Here is a 9,443-nt window from a genome sequence, read left to right on the forward strand (position 1 = left end):
CTGTATACATCCATGTGTAATTCTGACATCTACATACAGATGCTTCATTGATCCATTTCTAAACCAGGTGAAGTGATACCTCAGCAGCTTTTTCAGTTACCATTTAGTTCAAAATTTATTCAGAGCCATAAAATGTCCTATATCAAGGTTGGCTAGTCTTCCTAACACCAAAATCTTTATGTGCCACAAAACTCAAAGAGACAAGGAAAGGAGGAACTTCCTGGGGAGTTCATAGGTAAAAGATGAAAGTGCCTTTCTTGCGATCCTGTAGCTTCCTTATGGAATAAAACTTAGCTGCGATACAGAAGCAGATACTTTGGGTAGCAGCAGACATTTACAGGCTTCCCTATGAAGCTGAAAACTGAGACTATTCAGCAGCTCCCAAGCCGCTACTGCCCAGTTGCCAGGCATGCAACTCCAGTGCTTGAGTTGCACTTAAATGGCTGCCAGCAACATGAGAGTCACAGCTGATCACTGTTGTCCTAAATTGTTTTTTCTTTAATATTCTGGCAAGGAGCAAGTTTATTGCAAATTTTATTTATTTTTATTTTGAACTCATTGGCAAAGTTACATCTGCATTAGAGAGGGACCAAGATGATATATTTTTTAAAGATTCTGAATCTGATGATACCTGGAGAACTGACCCCAAATTTCAGGAGCTCAAGGCCAGCAATGTACTGTGCATTTAACTCCCACTGGAGTCGGTAGCAAATTTGCTTCCTGTTAGCCTCATTTGGAGTCGTAATTAAAAAAAGGATGAACATATATTTATCATTGCCATTTTCTTTCTCACAGAGAAAATAATTGAAATCTGACTAAACCGAAAATGTGATTTTGTTTGATGATTACTGTGGTCTTCTTTTTGCTGGCCAGCCTGATGCTTGTTTAGTTTCTGTCTAATCCATCAAAAATGTTGCATCCCAAGCTGGCTCTCTTAGTCATTTACTGGGCAATGTCATACCTTCTTTGATTAACTTCCCTTTCTGTGTTGGATTAAATGTAAACATTAGTCCTTGTCTTCATTACCAAGAACAAAGTCAGCATTTCCCTTGTTATTCTGTTGACAGTACTCAATTCTGTACTTTATTTACATATTTTCCCATCTTGATTACCTTTGTTTATTTGGAGAGTACACGTTTAATTCCACTATGCCAAATCGCAACTCTCTCTCTGTGATTATGTTTCCAGGTGCAGGTGCACTGTTTTCTATGTGCTGTCCAACTCAATTTGAATTTTTTTGTAACTTAGGGAAACTAAAAATAATAGGCTAAAATTAAGAACAATCTAAAAGCTCCCAAAGGTTGAGATTAAGACCTATATTTTTGAGTTTTTAGGTAATGGATCATTATTAGTATCAAGCTTGTGGTTGGAATGCAGTAAGTTCCCCTTAGAATTTAAAAAATAAAAACAAAACTCAGAAAGAGTGATTTCTATGAAGCACTGTTCTTCACTTTTATTATTGCTAACATATTTTCCAGAAAAGAGTTATGATTCTGTAGCTTTCTAGGAACAGTTTTTAAGTTTGTTCATTTTTCACATCCATAGCTATTATTGTTAACATGACATTCATCCAAACCTGGATCTACCCCTGGGAACGGTCATGTCAGCTCTCTTCTGCCCTGTTGCATATGTTAATAGCATGCTGTAATCTTAATGAGAAATGAAGATCCTTGAGAGGAGCAGCTGATACCTCTTAACTTGATGGAGCAATTAAAACTCAAGCACTTGCTTGGAAGATCAAAACAACATGTTTTGATCACAACTTTTCTTTATGATTCCATTTGCTTTTATGGTAATTTTAAAAGAAGGGGTTTGTTATTAAAAATAAAATAATAATGGTAATTGTGCAGGTTATTTTTTAAGATGGGCAGTTTACTTGCAAAACTCAAAGCAAAGACAGCTAAGTTGCATTATTCCCATGGAGACTATTTAAACTATGTTGAAAAGTGTAAATGCTAATGTTCGTGGGCAAATATTCTTGCCTGGCTGAATTTGGAGCAAAGAAGAGTCAAGGAGCATGGAGGGGACAAAGCCTCTCAAGAGAGAAACTGCAGACGACTAGCTATACTGGGGCCATTACCCCCAGCTCAGAACTAAAGCACCAACAGCTGTTTGCTCATTGAGCAAATGGAAATGTAGGTGGCAGATTTCCAGAACAGGAGATTGGTAACTGTGCTGCATTACCCATGAAGCTGAATTATGTGGTGTCGAAGGTTAAAAGTCAGACATGGTGAAGCAAGGCAGGAATAGGCAACCAAGTTTTTAATTGAAATTAATGTAAGTACATTAGTGAGCTCAGTATCAGGTAAATTATAGGGATGAACAGTTAGGAAGAAATGTTTTAAGGTTTCAGATTTTTCTTCTCTGTGATATTGGCAAAATCAGGCAAGTAGAGGAGATGGTAAATCTTTCCTTTCCCCCCCCCCCCCCCCCCCACCGCTTGGCGTGAAAGGTGGTTGACTTTCTGCATTTTTTTGTTCTGTGTGAACTAGAGGTGGGTAGCTCACAAGTGTTGATATATAATTCCTTTTACTGGCTTCTCACAGGCTGGTGTCTGAGAACACACTTTCTGTAAACTCTTTCTGTTGTTACTTCCAATGCCAATCTTATTGATTATGGGCTGTTTAAAAGCTAATTTAGTAAAGTTGTCTCCATTCCACGTCATTTTTGCATGCAAACAACTTGTGAATACGGAGAAGGAAGTGCCTGGCTAGTCACTGTAATGCACTGCTGTCTCAGCACATTGAAATTGCTACTTGTCAAACAAGAGTTTTACTCCTTTTATTTTCACATGTATCATGCATTGTGAATCCTGATGCATGTCTTCTGGTTTTAGTTACCTCAATATTTTCAATAAATTGTATCCTGGATCTGTCTCTGCTTTCCTTAAAGATGATAATTACAGTACTAGCATGAAAAAATAAATCCAGGTATTCACTGAACACTGTTCTTCTGAAAGCAAATCCTACATTTTGTTATTATATAAACAACATTGGAGCATGTTCTGAACCATTTGTTCATTAAATTACCTATCACTGAGAAATGGTAGATTATACTGCTTACACAAATTCAGCTAGCCCCCAATGGAGTAGAATGTTGGTGATTTCTATGTGGGAATGGATGGAATAGCCAAACTTACTGCCTTTCAACTAATCATTGAAATACACAAAACAATTATATCAATTATAAATAAATAGTGTACTAGGTTTAACTTTTTCTTATATGTGTATTCAGTGGTTTCTGGCTTTCTGCAGTTAGTTGTGAAGGGATCATTTGCGTGAGTACTGTTTATGGTATTTATGCATTATGTTATTCTAGCTGGGGCATGACAAAAGATGGAAAGTAACCGTTCCCAAATGCAGATGTCATTATGCATTAGAAAGCTAAGGAATGAGACTCTAGGTATAAGTATTGCTCAGAAGTTAACTAATGGAAGGTCATTTTTACAGGGATCTGAGCATTTCCTGAATGAAAGAGAGTGTGTTTCATCCAAAATTAATCATAGGTATTATTCATTTTATAGGATATAACTAATGGATCCTAAACATTTACTGTACAGTAACTATCTTGTTATGCCAACTTCAAAGTAAAGTTAGTGGAAGAAAAAAAAAGATCTGATCATCAGAATTACATACAGTGTCATGGTTTACAGAAAATTTCAAATATCAATGCAGATGATGTTTATGAGGAAAATCTTCATGCTGATACGGAAACTGATTTGTAGCATGAGAACATTCAAGTTAGGATCATTCAAATTATAACAAACGGAAGCATGATTATGTGTTTGTAATTATTTCACAGCAAGAAGAGATTGAATACGTCATTATGAATACTGTGTTCTGCTGTAGAAGTATGCATATAGAAGTAGAAGGAGCTGTATATTAATAAAACAGTGGGATAGAATATTAGAATTAATGTTTTTCATTTCTTGATCAATTCAGATCTAATCTTGATAGGAAATGATTATTCAGTTTTTAACCTGACAACTTTGCTCTAATAGTGTCTTCAGGATTTTCAATGTTGAAGTGTCCTATAGAGGGATTATTTTACCCATATCTTTCTATCATCTCTTCTGTTAATAGCTGACTATTTAAGCATCCCAACTCAGTCATTTGTATTAATAGATGGAGATCACTGTTTCTCATTAATAATTATATTTCATTTCTATAAAACCGGGAGTGATGGCAGGAATGTGGCTCCAATTATTTTTATACTTCAGCAAGTGGAAACAAGAATTTTACTCAGATCACTGCAAAGCAGGAGTTACTAGAGTATATGAAATGATTTGATGAAAGTCAGAGTCTGAGTTAATAATGCCACTAAACAGGTGTTTTAGCTGATTTTAATTGGCAGAAGAAGGTGCTGAGATATGTTATATTAGCAAGTCAAAATTAGTTGTCATTTGTCTAATAAGGATCTCTCAATATAGTATAGGCATTGTTTAATACTAACTTTTTGAGGATGCTGTCTGCCTGAATCCAGTTTACCACATTAAATATTGGGGTTATAACCAGAAATTAGATTATTATAATGACAAACAAAAATATTAATCATACAAGAAAATGGCAAGGAAGTCACCAAATTTATCTGCCAGCTAGTGCCTTTCTTCATGAGGTATGTTTAATACAACTCAAGCAAAACTAGAATAATGAATTTCTCCAGAGATGCATTTACATGTGAGATAGAGAGAGACAGATAGAGAGATAGATAGATAGAGAGATAGATAGATAGAGAGATAGATAGATAGATAGATATGAAATACCTGATCCTGAGCTTTGCTACACTCCCAGGATGTGCTTATTATTTCTGTTCTCTGATCTCTGACTGGTACGACAGTATTTCCAATTGCAGATATACTATTTTTATAAGAAACTTCTCTCTCTAATTTTATCCTGAAGAGTAGAAATGAGATGGGAAATAAATTTTTTCATGTAAATGTTCACAACATCAGCTAAGAGAATACTACAGTTGCATATGCTAAGTATGTAAAGAAAGACACACAAAATGCAGTTTACATTTTGATACACAGAGAGCGATAAATGAAAGGTATGAATAAACTACAAGCCGATTAAAAAGACCAGTTATTTTAAGCTATTTTCCATAGATGCACCTCAGGCAGAACTTGACACCAAGACAAAATCAATGAAACTGAATTGGTATCCACACAAATGCTAGGCAGATCAATCAGGAATGCTTAAAAGCTAAACAATGACCTGGTGGGAAGAAGGAATTGATTGCCTCAGCAGGTTGCTTTTTTCTTCAGAATGGGACAAGGTGAGAATGTAGACAAGAACTCGAGCCTTTAATACTTGGAAATTCCACTGCTGAACAGAGTAATGCCTGGCAAGCATCTGGCTGCCTGCCAGACTCAGCCTAGAAAATTAAGCCCTGTTAAGACTTTGGTGGCTAAGAAGGTAATGGAATGAAAAGAAGAATGTTATATTAAAACTGAACAGGTGTAACTCAGACAGACGTAGACTTAAAGAGTAAGTGCTTACCACAGGGACTTGTGGTAGCTGTTCTGGAACAGTTATTCTACAATAGCTACACCCTGGTTTAGATTTACATATTTTAAATTTGTATTTTAATCTGAGTAAAACTATCAACTGTAGGTGAACCCTAACTCAACCCCCAAAAACTAGCCTAGAGACTGGTTTTGCTGAATGAGACAAATGAGAGGATTTGCAAACATTGCATGTAGGTATGCTTATTCCTTCCTCCTTGATCCCAAACACAGATTGGCAAAAATAGATTCAGAACAAGTGTCTCAATTTCATCTTCATGTGCATTTGCCAGAAATACTGACAGGATCATTTGAAGGTGTTCGTACCTCTGCCCAAGAGTTCATGGAATATCTGACCTGTTGAACCATCAATCGGTTTAAAATGGTGTCTCGTTTAGTGCTAGAGACTCTGTAAGTATCATTTGACCTCAAGGCCAGAACTAAATTATTAAATCCAGTGACAGGAGACAGAAGAGATGGGAGATTAATCTTTTCTTCCTACTTGATTATCATGCATTTTGGGGGTGGTTGGTCATTTTTTCCCCAAATTTAGTAGTTAAACTTTCTGTGTGTTATTTGAAAGTCTGCATTTTAATCGTAGAGTAAAAAGCTAGAGCTGAAACAGACAAGTGAGATGGCAAATTTTCTCATCAGGTTTTGGAGGAGGGGGGATGGAAAAGGGCTTAAGATATATACTTTTAAATGCATAACTTTTAATACTCTAAACTTTTTCCTCATACAACATCTGTTTCCATGGAGGTTGATCAATTAAATTTCAGCTCCAATTTCTTTTTTCATGCTGGATGCTTGGAGATCTAATTCCTCAGATATAAATTGGTTTCTGTAAACCTACATAGCATAATGATTTGTCTTAGAATTTGGATTGCCATTATAAAAATTAGCTTAGATATTTAAGACAAATTATCTGTAATTTCATTATTAGATATATCTTATTCTGGTGTAGCATCATTTAAATTAGCAGAATTACTTGCAATTTTTGACCTTCATTCACAGACATTGGTGTTCATGTAATCATCCTAAGATGATCTTATTACCTCAGCCATGCCTATCAAGACAGACTGATATTAAGTCATATCTTTTCATTTTAGGGGAATTCATTTTGCGCCTTTTGTGCTTTTTTCTTTGAATGGCATTTTTCCTCCAGAAGGGAGAAGTGACTTCCCATTGGGCTGACACTAATGTCATTTTGTGGACATGCCAGCAGGAGGAGCTTGTGTATTAAAATGTACTTTCAATAAAGCAATCACCAAATTATAGTAATCGCACGTAATGCTGTGCTTTCTTCTGCAATGTAAACTACCATGTATCCATAGAGTAGCTGTCTGTCTGCCTGATAAAGCTAAAGTACTATCAGTAGTGGCTGTCATGCTGGTAAATTAACCTATTTTAGATTGAGAAAAGCCCAATGAGGTGAAAATTTGATTTTATTCCATTGTATATTTGATATTTAGATACTTTTATGTTTACATGTTCTGAAAAATACATATTTAACACAAAATCACAACCCTCTGAAGCCAGTATCCCGTGCTCTACTTTACAAGCATTAGAGTATCAACACTGCATTGCTGCAATTTTATAAATAGTATAAAAATAATGAGTAATAATATTCATGTTACTAAAAGAAATCCATACTAATGAGCACAGCTGAAATTGGACTCACATGATCAGAATTCTCTACAGCAACTTAGATAGCATTGCTGAGTTTCAAAATAAGAAATCATAGGACCAGGGTTGGAAGTCCAATTATCCTTGGCTAACAAGAATTAATAACATATGTTAAATTAATTTTTAGAGTTTTTATTTTGGTGACAAGCAAAATGAGGAATTAAAGATCTAAATTGTTAGTCTTGTTATTAAAGAAGAGGAGGATATATACATCCACAGGTATTTTATGCAATTTTTTCATGTGAAGGACTTCCTAGTTACCTAGGAAGACTAAATACTATAATAGGAGTGCAGTTAATCTTAATTTAGAAAAGTCCTTTATTATTTTAACTAAGGTTATTTTAGACTGTTCTGCTCAGAAATTTAGACAATTAAAATACACTGCCATTAAAAACCATAATTTTATTTTCTACTGATGTTTAGCATCTGAATTTGACATATTTTTTTCTATACTGCTTTTTTATTATTATTTTAGTGAGTAACAGCCAATGTGTGTGTTGTAGTTAAAAAGCTAATGGCTGCCAGCGATACCGCTGCCTTACCTTGCAGAAGTACTCTGCTTCCTGCAAGTGAATTTTCCACTCAGTCCTAGGACTTGTTAAAGGCTTTTGCTTTGTGAAGACCTCTCCCATGTGGGTGCTCAAAATGCTCGAGTGGAGCCTGAGTGTGCCTATGGCTTTTGCAGGGCTGTCTGACCTGTGAGGAAGGTCACTCTGCAAGGAAAAAGGGAACTACATAGAGTAAATTCAGTGATTTTTTAAAAATATATCTGTATTTGTTTTATCTGGCAAGAACTGCAGGCGAGCAATTCCTCCCTTATAGACTTGTTAACTCACTCTGAAGATAGATAGGTATTACAAGGTTTTTTTCTTTAACTTATAAAAATAAGCTTGGCTTCATACGCTGTGTAATTTTATTGCCTAGCTGAGTTGCAAAATGCAAAATTTAGTTTTATTTATTGATCTGTATGTAAGCAGTATAATTAAAAACCATGTGGAGTCCTCTAAAAGAATGGTAACAGTACAATGCTATCCCTTTATACTGTAGTTTTCCGAGGAGTCTATAGCCTTTGAATATCACCTAGGTAAGCTGGAATTTTCTGTTACTGCTTGTTGTTGAACTTACTTAATGTACTTCTTCTCGGAGTCTTTTCCAAAAGGCTTATTCATGTAAGACTATAGTCTGTTGCAGGCCAGAAGAGACTGAAGAATTCCCAACAGGGATGTATTACTAATGTACTTCATCATGTAATGATACATCCATCCATAATTAGAGGATTGTTAAGTAGAGCATCATCCAAGCTCTTGTCTATTTTGCTTGTACTTTTATCACTTCAGAATGCTTTTCCCACCATTTCTGAACTGCAGCTCATAGAGATACACTTTTATCCTGTGATTTGCAATCTTCCATAAAGTATTGAAAATTCTACTCGTTCTCATTTGTGAAAGAGCCCATTTGTAATACACACTTGAGATATCAGTAGAAAGAATGCAGTTCTGTGTAGTTGAAGATGTGTGCTGTACTTTGTAGTCATGTGCCAGGCTCTCATAACATCTGCTTTTTTCATGTTTGGAATAACTACAGACTAATTTACATATAACATAAACTAGCTACTTCTGTCTTTATTTCTTGTCTTCCTAGTGATATTCCATCTTCTGGAGAAGCAGTAAGCACAAGCAATCGCTCAAGAGTGACTACACACTTCGCCAAACTATCTCACAGCCATCAAAGAGAGCCAGGAAGCCTGGAACCTCGGAGTGGTGATCTTTGACCCTTTTTCGTAATTGTGAATACTGGCACCACGTACTTTAAGTTGTTCCGTGATTCTTTCCTAGCCTATATTTATAATTTAAGCTCCTGAAGAGACTACAGCTGCATCAACTTAAATCCTGAAAAGAGACATTCATTACTAAGGGTCATATCCTGATTAACTACTTTGGAAGGCAGTAATCACTTTGTCGAAAGAATACGAGGACTCTTCATGAGGGCTCAGCAAACTGATAGGCATTTTAGTTTGTAAAGCTGCATTGCACATATTCTCCTTTGTTCTTCTGAAGTTCTTCTGTTACTATGAATTCCTTGTTTGTATTGTGTTGTCTCCCTTTCTACATGTACATTTTTCTGTTCCAGAGAGACATTGGTATCATGTCAAGACAATTTTTTTCCTTAGAAGGACAGTTATGATTATCACTACTTAGTATGTCAGAAAGATGTGCTTAAAAGAACCTCACTAATTTATTACCTTTTGTAAATA

At 35.6% G+C, this 9,443-nt stretch overlaps 1 pseudogene across 1 annotated transcript in view; it reads left to right on the plus strand.

Moving 5' to 3' along the window:
* Nucleotides 1-8,960, plus strand: part of LOC309591649 (sorting nexin-29-like) — a 129,986-nt pseudogene extending 121,026 nt beyond the window's left edge. The window contains exon 19 of the transcript in view: nucleotides 8,831-8,960. The product of the transcript in view is annotated as a sorting nexin-29-like (transcript). The remainder of the gene's footprint in view (nucleotides 1-8,830) is intronic.
* Nucleotides 8,961-9,443: the final 483 nt, after the last annotated feature.

Source organism: Platalea leucorodia, assembly GCF_965183815.1.
Source record: "Platalea leucorodia genome assembly, chromosome: 5".
NCBI lineage: Eukaryota > Metazoa > Chordata > Aves > Pelecaniformes > Threskiornithidae > Platalea > Platalea leucorodia.